Source organism: Phragmites australis, chromosome 19 (genome assembly GCF_958298935.1).
Source record: "Phragmites australis chromosome 19, lpPhrAust1.1, whole genome shotgun sequence".
Lineage (NCBI taxonomy): Eukaryota > Viridiplantae > Streptophyta > Magnoliopsida > Poales > Poaceae > Phragmites > Phragmites australis.
This window is the reverse complement of record NC_084939.1, coordinates 22,212,960-22,223,823: the sequence shown is the minus strand read 5'-3', so window position 1 is coordinate 22,223,823 and position 10,864 is coordinate 22,212,960. Positions and strand designations below refer to the sequence as shown.

The 10,864-nt window shown below is 44.3% G+C and overlaps 1 pseudogene; it reads right to left on the bottom strand.

The window, feature by feature from the left end:
• Positions 1-8,189: 8,189 nt before the first annotated feature.
• LOC133900267 (peroxidase 2-like) lies at positions 8,190-8,936 on the bottom strand (annotated as a pseudogene).
• Positions 8,937-10,864: the final 1,928 nt, after the last annotated feature.

The following is a 10,864-nucleotide window of genomic DNA, read 5'->3' as shown; positions in this document are numbered from 1 at the left end:
GTAACAAGGGAGCTGAAGCTCAGTACCTTGATAAGTGTCCCAGGAATTGCCTGGTTGTAGAAGCCAGAGCGCTCTTGCAAGCACATGGTGTCTATGGTGTCAGCGGGCAGGGATATGACATTGGGGTTGAAGATGAATGTGCAGCTCTTATCCATGGGTGGCTTCCACATGGAACGCGATAGAACTATTAGTAGTGCTGCCCAGGGAGTGGTCGTGGACATCTGAACATGGGCATCCAGGTCGCGACCAAACGTCAAACACCTTGCGTACGTTGCTGGTAGGTGTTTGGCGGCAGCGATTGGGATGGCAAAAGACCTCGGAGCAGCTGTAACCACGCCAGGGTCAAATATGGTGATGACATCTGCAGGCAACGAGGTTGCAGTGTCAGAGTAAACGAAGCCAACACTCGGACATATTGTCGAACAGTTGGTGGGCACAAGTGTGTCGAGCTTCACGTCGGCCAACAGCCTTGGTGAGAGGACACTCCTAGACTCCACACATGCTGGAACATCCTTGGGAACACCCATCACTAGCGGAGACGCGGTCGCAGTGTGGTCGGTGCCGGTGTTGACGTCGGAACAAACCATCGAACACTTTGCATGCGTCACTGGGGCGTGCTCGGTGGTGCCGATGGGGATGTCGAAAGCTGCCTCCTGAGATGGAGTAGAGGTCGACGAAGTAGAAGGTGATGCCGATGAAGCCATTCCAAGCTTGCTGGAGGTGGAGGCAGCGCACACCCGCATGCCGTGCAGCTCGCTGAGTATCTGCTGCAACAGCGACGTTATCTCTTCCTCATGCACCTCCTTAACCACTGTACCACTGTAGGGGTTGGGAACTCGAGCTCCTCGCCCATGGCCGCTAGGGCACCAACAGAGAGCATGGTGGAAGGATCGCCTACTCTGAATACCAAATGTTACGATCCTACCCGATCAACACCCAAATCAGCACGAAATTCCGACATGATTCCATTGCCATCACACCAGGATACAAGTTGTTGATACAATTAGAAGGGAGAATTAGAGTTTAGACTGGGAAAGCATGGAGTCTGGGGTAGAATAGCAGGAGAATGGAGGTCCAGGGTGGAGACGAGCATGAGGTAGGAGATGGTTCGGTTCGGTTCTGTTCGTTCCCCTTCCAGCATTTGTGCCCTCCTTTTTATTGCTACAGACTTGGATCGCTTCATAATAGTATAACCTTGCTCTATTCTATAGATATATAAAAAAAATAGTAGTCACAAATATGTTTTAGCTAGGGACCATACCAAAATGACATTTATTTATAACTGAAGGGAGTATTTTATAGATATATACTATAACTTGTATGGCCAAAATATAAAATTAGACAACATACGTGACCGTATTTACCGAAATAGATAATATATCATCATATTTATAATTTTAGCATTCGTATTCGACACCTCATTTACCGAAAATTAACTTTCGGTATACCGTACACCGAAAATACCATATTCGGTACACGGTGTGCCGAATATAGCACTGTAGCACCGTATTCGGCATACGATGTGCTAAAAATGGGCTACAATGCCATTTTCGGCATGCGACAAAAATGAAATGTACCGCATGTGAACAGTAACAGCAATGCATTTGAATTTCGCTTTCCCTCTTTTTCAAAACGGTGGTCTTCTGTTACTTCAAAAAAATTTAAATTTTTTTTACGTGTTCTATAATCCATGTAAAACCTATTTTAATTAGATTCACTGAAAAATCTTTTGTATATTTAAAACTAAAATTCTTAAAAAAAGACTACTTTATAACTTGTAATAATTGTTAGTGTCTCAAATAAATTCCCAAAAATCTAGAAAAAATCACTAATATTCTTCTTATGTGATGTAATAATTTCTAAAATTATTCCCAAACCTATTTTATATGATGAAAAAGTGATTTCATTTGTAATGCTTCATTTATATGCATTTTTATCGTTTCATGTAAATAAAGCATTATAAAGGAACTCACTTTTTCATCATATAAACTAGGGCTGGAAATAATTTTATAAATTATTCCATCACATAAGAAGAATATTGGTGAATTTTTCTAGATTTTTGGGAATTTATTTGAGACACTAACAATTATTACAAGTTACAAAAGTAGTTTTTTTTGTAGAATTTTAGTTTTAAATATACAAAGGATTTTTTGGTGAATCCTATTAAAATGGGTTGCACATGGATTATGAAACATGTAAAAAAAAAAGTTTTAAAAGTTTTGGAGTAACAGAAGACCACCGTTTTGAAAAATAGGAAAAGCGAAATTCAAACGCACTGTTGTTACTGTTTATGCGCGGTACTGTCCATTTTCGCCATTTTCGGCTCCCAGTGTGCCAAATATGGTATTTTCGATATATGGTATATCGAAAGTCAATTTTCGGTAAACGAGGTGCCAAATACGAATGCTAAAATTGTAAATACGACGATATATTATCTATTTCGGTAAATACGGTCGCATATGTTATCTAATTTTATATTTTTGTCTAACTTACATGTATGTTTGGTGACATATTCTAGCGGTTTGGTGGCGAGCCTTTCCCCCTTTTTGTTGTCTTTAGCAGCTCAGTGTCGCGGTAAGGTATCACCGAATCCCCCGCCCTCAATGGCCCGGCTCTCCTGGTGCCAGCCAACCTCACCAACTGCCTGCCTCTCCTTAAACAAGCGAAGAAAAATCATATAAAATACTGGAGAACTGTGTAAAAAAAAGATAATGAGGTGGACATCCAGATGAAGGTGAAACCAACGATCAAATTATCTCTCTGAATGCTGCGGCCACTGCAACAAGCGCATGTCAGAGACATTACACAATGAGGATCAATTCGGTAATTGTAGGTGTTGATGAATTAGGAATCAGGGGTTTTCGAATCCCGAGGTCAGGCCAGCAATCCGCCATGTGGCACCTTCCCGCGGGGTTCACCTCCGTGAGGTACGAAAAGATTAAGTTCCGGAAGAGGGCGCTCGGGGCCACAAACAGTGGTCCCTGAGTACCCGGGTTCCCCGATGATCTACGAAGACTAAGTGACCGAAAAGAGAGTGCTCGGTGACGTGAACAGTGATCCCCGAGCACCTAAGTCCCCCGACAACTAGGAGAGCCGAGTACCGGGAAGGGTGTGCCCGGGGCTACAAACAGTGGCCCCCTGGGCGTCCGAGTACCCCGAGGACCCAAAGAAGGTAGTTCCGAGAGAGAGTGCTCGGGGCTGCAAACAGTGGCCCCCGAGTACTCGGTTCCCCGAGGACCAAGAGAGGGCGTTTCCGAGAGAGAGTGCTCGGGGAAATGAACAGTGACCCCCGAGCACTCGGTTCCCCGACGGCCCAAGAAGCCCTTCGTCGGTGGCCCCTACAGGGGTCCAGCGGTGATGTGTCAGCTTGTGAAAGGCCCGATGCCGTATTTAAGAGCGCGCGTGGCCTATCACCTCCAACTGCTCCCGCCACGCTCGGTGTCAGTCCCTACTATATTCTGGCAGAAGGGCGTGGGGATATTAAATGCACGGGTCCCATCCCGCGTCATTCGGCGCGCCTCGGGATAGCGTCGCGAGGCCCGAGGTGCCCCACCTGCCGCCCTGCTGTGGCAAGCGTACAAGACCAAACGGGCACACCGGGCCGCTCTGTGGCTGCCCGGTGGGCCCTCTCCACGGCGCCCGTTGTCAGCGCCATTATGACGACCAAAGACTGGGTGGGGGCGCGTTTTCAACCCCCCGTCACTTCGCGCAGAGTCCATGATGACTCCCTTTCCATTTATGGCGCCTTGGAACTCGTGCCCTCCCTTTCGGGGCACGCTACCGTCGGAGGGTATTTAAGATAGCCGGCGGGCACGGACAAAAAAAGGTGAATAAGGTGAATTGAAGGACAACGCTCGAACTCTCAGACACTTGCTCAGAGACCGAAGAACATCTTCGTACAGGCATAGAAGCTGAGACCACCAAGAGCAAGGAGCCTAAAGCTCTAGGATAGACAGACATTCTTGTAATTAGCGACATTCCTGAGAGACATTCTCAGGGCATTTATAGCATCCACACAGGAGTAGAGTATTACGCTCAGTACGGCCCAAACCTGTCTAAAAATCCCTCTTGTGCATTTACTGCGTTCTGCATTAGATCATTCCACACCACCTGCCATTGCATTCATACTCATTTATTTCTCCAGCAAACATATTCAGAATCATCCCCCTGGCCGAATCTCAAAAAGGGGTCCCTCAGGATCCCTGCGATAGGAGTTAACCCTCCGACAGTAGGTGTTGGTGCACAAGCTTTCACTACCACAGAAAGGACCATTATTGTTCCTGTTCACTACCAGTTTAGTAATAACCGGTAGTGATAATTTATCACTGTCAGTTCGTAAGCTCAAAACGCACATAAAAAACTGAGGTAGCAAGAACCGAAAGTGATAATGATTATCACTGTCGATTCTTATTACGAACTAGCAATGATAATCAACTTATCACTGCCGATGTTTAGCTGGAACCAACTATGATATATTATCGCCGATTTGTAATATGAACCGATAGTGATACTAGTTCATATAAAGACGTACCTTTAATAACCGGCAGTGATAATGGCTATCACTACCGATTGTATTTACAAACCGGTAGTAATAACCCGAAAATCGTACAAATTCCTATGCCTGCCTGCTCGGCTTCTCCCAAATGTCGCCGTTAAATTTAACTCGATCGCTCAACTCACTCGTTCTCGCTCTCACACTCGATCTCTTCTGCCCTCTCCCCTCTACTACCACCGCCACTGTTGCCCCCGCCACCGCGCGATGGAGTGGAGTACTCCACCACCTTCTCCCACTCCGACCACTCCACCACCGCCTCCTTCGCCACCATCTCCAGCCACGCCACCCACACCCACGCGGTCGTCTGACAACAAGGCTCTAGCCCCGTCGGAGAGCTCAGATGAGGCACAGTCCTAGGACTCCGGTGAATCGGCAGGGTCCCCCCTACGAGTACAACGTTTGGGACTACTTCCTCGAGGAGCCGAAGGCGAAGAGGCCCCTGAGGTCGGATGAGAAGGAGGAGGAGGAGGCTGATGTGCGAGAGCTCGCTACGGACAACAAGGACAACGACAACGACAATGATGGCAAGGACGACGATGATGATGGCTACTTCTTCGTCATCGTGGCCGACCCCAAGTGGTTATGGTATATGGCCACGTCTTTTGTTTTTGGTGTACAGTGATAGAGTTAAAAATTATTAGTGACTTAATTATATATTAGTGTGATATAAATCAGTAATTTTGGAGATTAGTAATATAAAGCTTGGTTAAATTATTGCATGCCTGTTTAAATTTTTTTCCCTGGATTGAGGATTAGTACCAATTTATAGCTGGAATCGGCAACGATAGGTATATCAATCGGCAGATTGCATTCAAGAACCAACAATGATAGTTTGTATCACTACCAGTTCATAGATGCAACCGGCATTGATAATCATTATCAGAGCCGGTTCCAAAATCGGCATTGATAACTATGGATTATCATTGTCACTTAATCACTACCGGTTCAAAATCCGGCAGTAATGCAGTTTTTGAACTGGCAGTGATGATCATTTCTGTAGTAGTGTTTCTTTTGGCTAGGTATTTGTAGAAGTCTTAAAAAAATTAGAAAATATAAACTTATTCCAGGCTCTGCATCGTTGAGGTGCACACAGGTGGGTTTATTTTTTAGATAAAGGAAACTTTATTCCAATACTAAAATAAGGTTGCCGCCAGTCTGTTTCATTATTACATCATATTTAACTCTCAACAAAAAGTTCGAAAGAGCAATAGTTAAATAAAAGACCACATGATGCATGGCATCTCATCCATCGCTAAGTCTATTACCAAACCACCATCCATTATTAGTGAAGAAATCCATGGTGGCCACCTCTAATGCCTAGCAAACCATGTGTATCTCCTCCTTGTCCTCCACCTTTTGTAGCAATCTCTAATATCTTAGCCAATAAGTACATCTGAAAATAACCGGCATAAAAGATTTGATTGTCTTTTTATCAAAATCAATATCATTATGACATAGGCATATAGCCCATATAGTGCAGCCGCTCTAACTAAGATCTTTTTCTTCTGTTTAAGACCTATACCCCAGAGCCAATCTCCAATCATATGAGATACTCCAAGGAGCGTTTATGCATACGACAATTCTAGCTATTCTCTAGACTGATCTGGCAAATTGGTATTCATAAAAGATATGTTGATTGCTTTAATTGTGATTACGAAAACTGCATTTCATACTTGTGTCCGAATTACGTTTTGCTAGGTTATTCTTGGTTAAGATTGCTCCTCTTTCTAAGTACCATAGGAATATCTTAATCTTTAGTAAAAACCTTTAACTGCCACATTATGTGATGAGAAAAGGAGGTGGGTTGTATGATCATTTGTTGGTACATTGATCATACTGAGAATTATCCATTTGCATGTAAATCCCACTTGAATATGTCCTTCTCTTGAGATATGTTTATATCAAGTAATTTAGACACTAGTGCTTGCCATTTAATTAGTTTATCTCCTATGACCAGTCCGCGGAAGATATTAAGTGATATTGTACGCATCACCTCTCCAATTGTGGCATGTTTTTTCCTCACCATGTGGAACAATGATGGGTATTTTTCGCCGAGGGGTCAATCATCCAAACATATATTTTCCCAAAATCTTATTTGGGTTCCATCCGAATCCTGAAATGTTCCTCTTTTTAGGAATTCACTTTTGGCTTTCATGAGACCTGACCAAAAATATGAATCTCCTGGTTTTCCTTCCACTTGTGTGAGAGTATTGCTTCATAGATCTACTGCCACACCCCTTCTTCCCTCAATAGCTGATATAGCTATTTACTAAGTAAACATGTATTTTGGACCATGAGATCTGTAAATTCCCAATACTCGTTGGTCTTTAGGTTGGCACATGATATTCTATTTTACCAGTATGTATTTCCTTTTATGATTGTCTCCTTATCAAAAAAATCTAAATTTTAGATAATCTAGACTTTTAAGCACACATTGTGGTATTTTGAAGAATGACATCATAAACATAGGGAAGCTGCTGATAACTAAATTTATAAGTACTAATTGTCCTTCGGCAAATAAATATTTGCCTTTTCAGCTATTCAATTTCTTCTCAAATCGTTCCTCAACTCCCTTCCAATCAATATTCCTCAATTTTCAAAAAAAAAATTCCTCAGTTTTCTGTGATGAATAGGAATGCCAGGATACCAAAGAAATATGTGCTAGTTTCACAACCGAACAAATGAGTATACTGTTTTTTAAATTCCTTGTCCGTCCCATAGAAAAAATAAATCTGTGCCTTTTATTTTCTGAAATGTGGTAGAGCTCCTACCCTCATTTTCTATACATAAAAAAGACAAGATCTTCTTGGAATTTGCATTGGGTTGCCTAGGCGTTGATGTGGGTGTGGCATGTTAGTCAGGCCAAACCGTGTTTGCCCCAGCATCTCTCTATTGGTAGACTCAATAATTAGGTAGGAAAATGACTCTCATTCAGGGCAAGTTTGAGGTTGAACACTTGTCTTTTGACATAAACAGCTATACTGAACTATGAAATGTCTTCATCACTTATTAAATCCTACTTTCGAGTAAACTTTAGCATTTCGCAGGCTAGACTGGGCCGGCGCCAGGGCAAGGTAGGTCCAACTTCTTTCCAACTGAAAAAATGCTATCCAGGCCTAGCTAATCCAAGGGAAATGGCTAGTTTTCACGTTGTAAAATTACTAAACAGAATTTGGTCCGAACTTGGGCTAGGCCTAATTAAATTTTGGATAGTTTTCTGTCTCTTAGGCTCATCGCTAAATAGTTACATGGGCTTCTGAGCTCGGTCTCTTTTTGCTCATGTTTGCTTTTGAGACTGCTTATAGCAAAACGTGGCCCAGGTTTTAGCTAAGTATGTTGTTATGTCCAGCAAAACGCCCAAGTGTGGGGTTGATTCAGTTCCTGATTTTGTACTTGGTTTGTTGACCAGCAATTTAGCTATGCCTTTTGGTTAAAGTATATTCCTCTCCAAAAAAAGAGGTGCTGCAAACAAATTCTTCTTCAAAGAGCAAATTCTATGAAAGCGATGAACCCACACACTATACTCAGTTGATTGTGCACCTCTCATGTTACAACAGTAAAACGAATGAAGCAGCAAGAAAACGAATGCATGCAATGCAAGAATATATAGCAGCAGCAGCTCGATCAGGTAGCGCTAGCTGTCGGTGGCGTAGCAGAGCTTCCTGACCTGGCCGGCGGTCCCGGTGAGCACCTTGATGCCGCCCATCTTCACCAGCGCCGCTGCGATACGCTCTATCCACGCGGCAGGGTCGGACCTTGGCCGCCGTGTCGGTGGTGCTCAGGAGCTGCTGGTCCGACCTGAAGAGCACCTGCCCGGAGACCAAGTTACTGTAGTACTGGTTGCTGAGTTTGTATGGGTCCGTCGTCACATTGTTGTTGACCATCGGGTTGCCCCCGCCGCTGCCCGGCGCCGGGCCGGCACACCAGCTTCAGATTGTTGGCGTAGGTGGCGTCCATGGTCGGGTCCACGGTGGGGTACAGCCCCCCGTTGAAGGAGGAGCAGTGCGCCTGCCCGATGGAGTGCGCGCCGGAGAGCGTGACGATGTCGTCGACGTCGAGGCCCTTGCCTTTGAAGCTGTTGATGAGGTCCAGCATCTTGAAGTTCTGGGAACGGATGTTCTGTAACGCGTCGAAGAAGTTGGGACGGCCCCGTCCCGGCAGCCCGAGGGCATGACGAAGCTGGTGAAGCCGCCCGAGACGACGGCGGAGTTGCGCGCCGCGAAGGCGAGGATGTCGGCGCAGGAGACGACTCTGGGGCAGACGGCCTCCACGGCCACCTTGATCTCATTCACGGAGTGTACCCGCGCCGCGGGATCGCCTTCTTCTCCGTCGACGGGTTAATGCAGCTCGGGTCCAGAAGAACGGAGGCGTCGCAGCCGTGCAAGCAAGGCCCATTTATTTATTTATTGTCCACAAACTGTTGAATAAACCTTAGAAGATGTTTAGTTCGAGTCATTTTTTAGTTGTCTTTGCTGTTTTGCTTCGTATTTTGTACACTTGAGGTGTTCTCAGTCCACACCGAAGTTGGCGGTCTGTTTTCAGTCAGTTTCAGTCATGTGCGGCATGATCTGGGCGTGTGGGATGGCACACGCAGAGACGTTGTGAGGCGCGCAATTAGGAAGGGCTTAATAGCCATGTTTGTACTTTGTTTTGGTTAATAAATAGAGAGAAAAACCGAAAACAAATGCACGCAGTTGCGCAGCAAAAAATTGAGTTTGTCAGGGTACTGTTCATGGTATGGCACTTCTCTAAAAATCTTAAGGCAAGTGCGCGTGAAACCCGAGAGCCAGTGTGGTGAGATTCCAGTGATTGAGAGCAATTCAATTACGTCAATTAGTATCATAGCCGTGTTCAAGATCTAAGCGGCATCATGTCATCGTCGCACTCGCGGACTCCACCGCGAAGGAATCGCCCTCGGTCGCCCATGGCCACACTGCGTCGTTCACGGCAACAGAATGTTGGTGGTCATGACTATGGAGTGTTAAAAATTTCTCTTTTCCTGTGCCAATAGACCAGACTCCCAATGGGTATGAACATCGACAAGTACGGTATGACTACGGTGGACAAAAAACTCGTTGGATACAGAGAAGAACCATTCATACTTGCGAATGATGTTATGCAAGTCTTCTATGTAAAGTACCTGGACTCGGCTAATAAGGAGGAGCGCCCCGTGGTTCTTCAAGGAAAAAAAAAAGATTGTCGAACTGGAGAATGTTGTTGACGAAGAAGACTATAATCAATTCAACGTGCTACTTCCTTTCAGAGAGGACGTCGACCTAGGTCCCATGGAAGACACTGATAAACCTCCCTATGTATGTCGTGATCATAATGAAGGATGAATCGTTAAGATAAAATAGTTAAATTATATTAATTACTATGTATGAATTCGTTTGAGATGCAATTATACCTCATTTTTGTTATAAAAGCTTCAATTTGTAGTTTATGGTGGAAGATGTATTTATTATTGAGCATATTGATTTTTTATTTTTAATAATGAATTAGCAATAGCACAAGCTAGCACTATTGTTGTGTATTACTATTTTTTATTTTTAATGAATTACCTATAGTTATGAGCATATTTATTTTCAATTTTTAATGACTTAAAATATTAATCAATGAAGTTAAGATATATAGGAAGCTTCAATTATATTTTTTAATTATTAGCAAGCCCAAATATAGAAACTTAGGTATGAACGTATTTATTTTAATTTATTATTGAATTAGAAAATTTAACCAAGAAATTTAGGTATATACAAAACTCAATTGAAATCACGTGAGTAGCGCAGCGGTTTGTTCGGTCTTACTTGGTGGAGGTCGTGGATTGGAGTCTCGATGCGCACACGAAGCTAAAACAATTTTTTTGCACCCCTGCGGCACCAGCAGTGAAAGGGGTTTCATTGTCGGTGGATATATTGAGCCACTAGTGAAACTACTTTCACTGTCAGTGGACTTGTTGAGCCGACAGTGAAAGTAGTTTCACTGCTGGTAGTCCTCTAGAGCCGACAGTGAATATACCATTTCACTACCGGTGATCATATTGAGCTGACAATGAAAGTCCTCCCCTATAAAATGGCTCGACGCCTTTTACCCTTTGACACTTAAAAAAATTCCCCTTCCCTGTGCCCTCCGCTGAAACACCTTCCGACACTGAGGAGCCCACGCCGCTAGAGGACCACGAGCCCGTGCCTGCTGTCCCTATCCTCCTCGACACTGTCGTCCTCCTCCTCGGTGTCGTCACCATCCTCCTCCTTGGCGCCATTCTTGTCCTCCTTGACACCCAACCTGTGCACTCTGGCACCTAGACCCTTG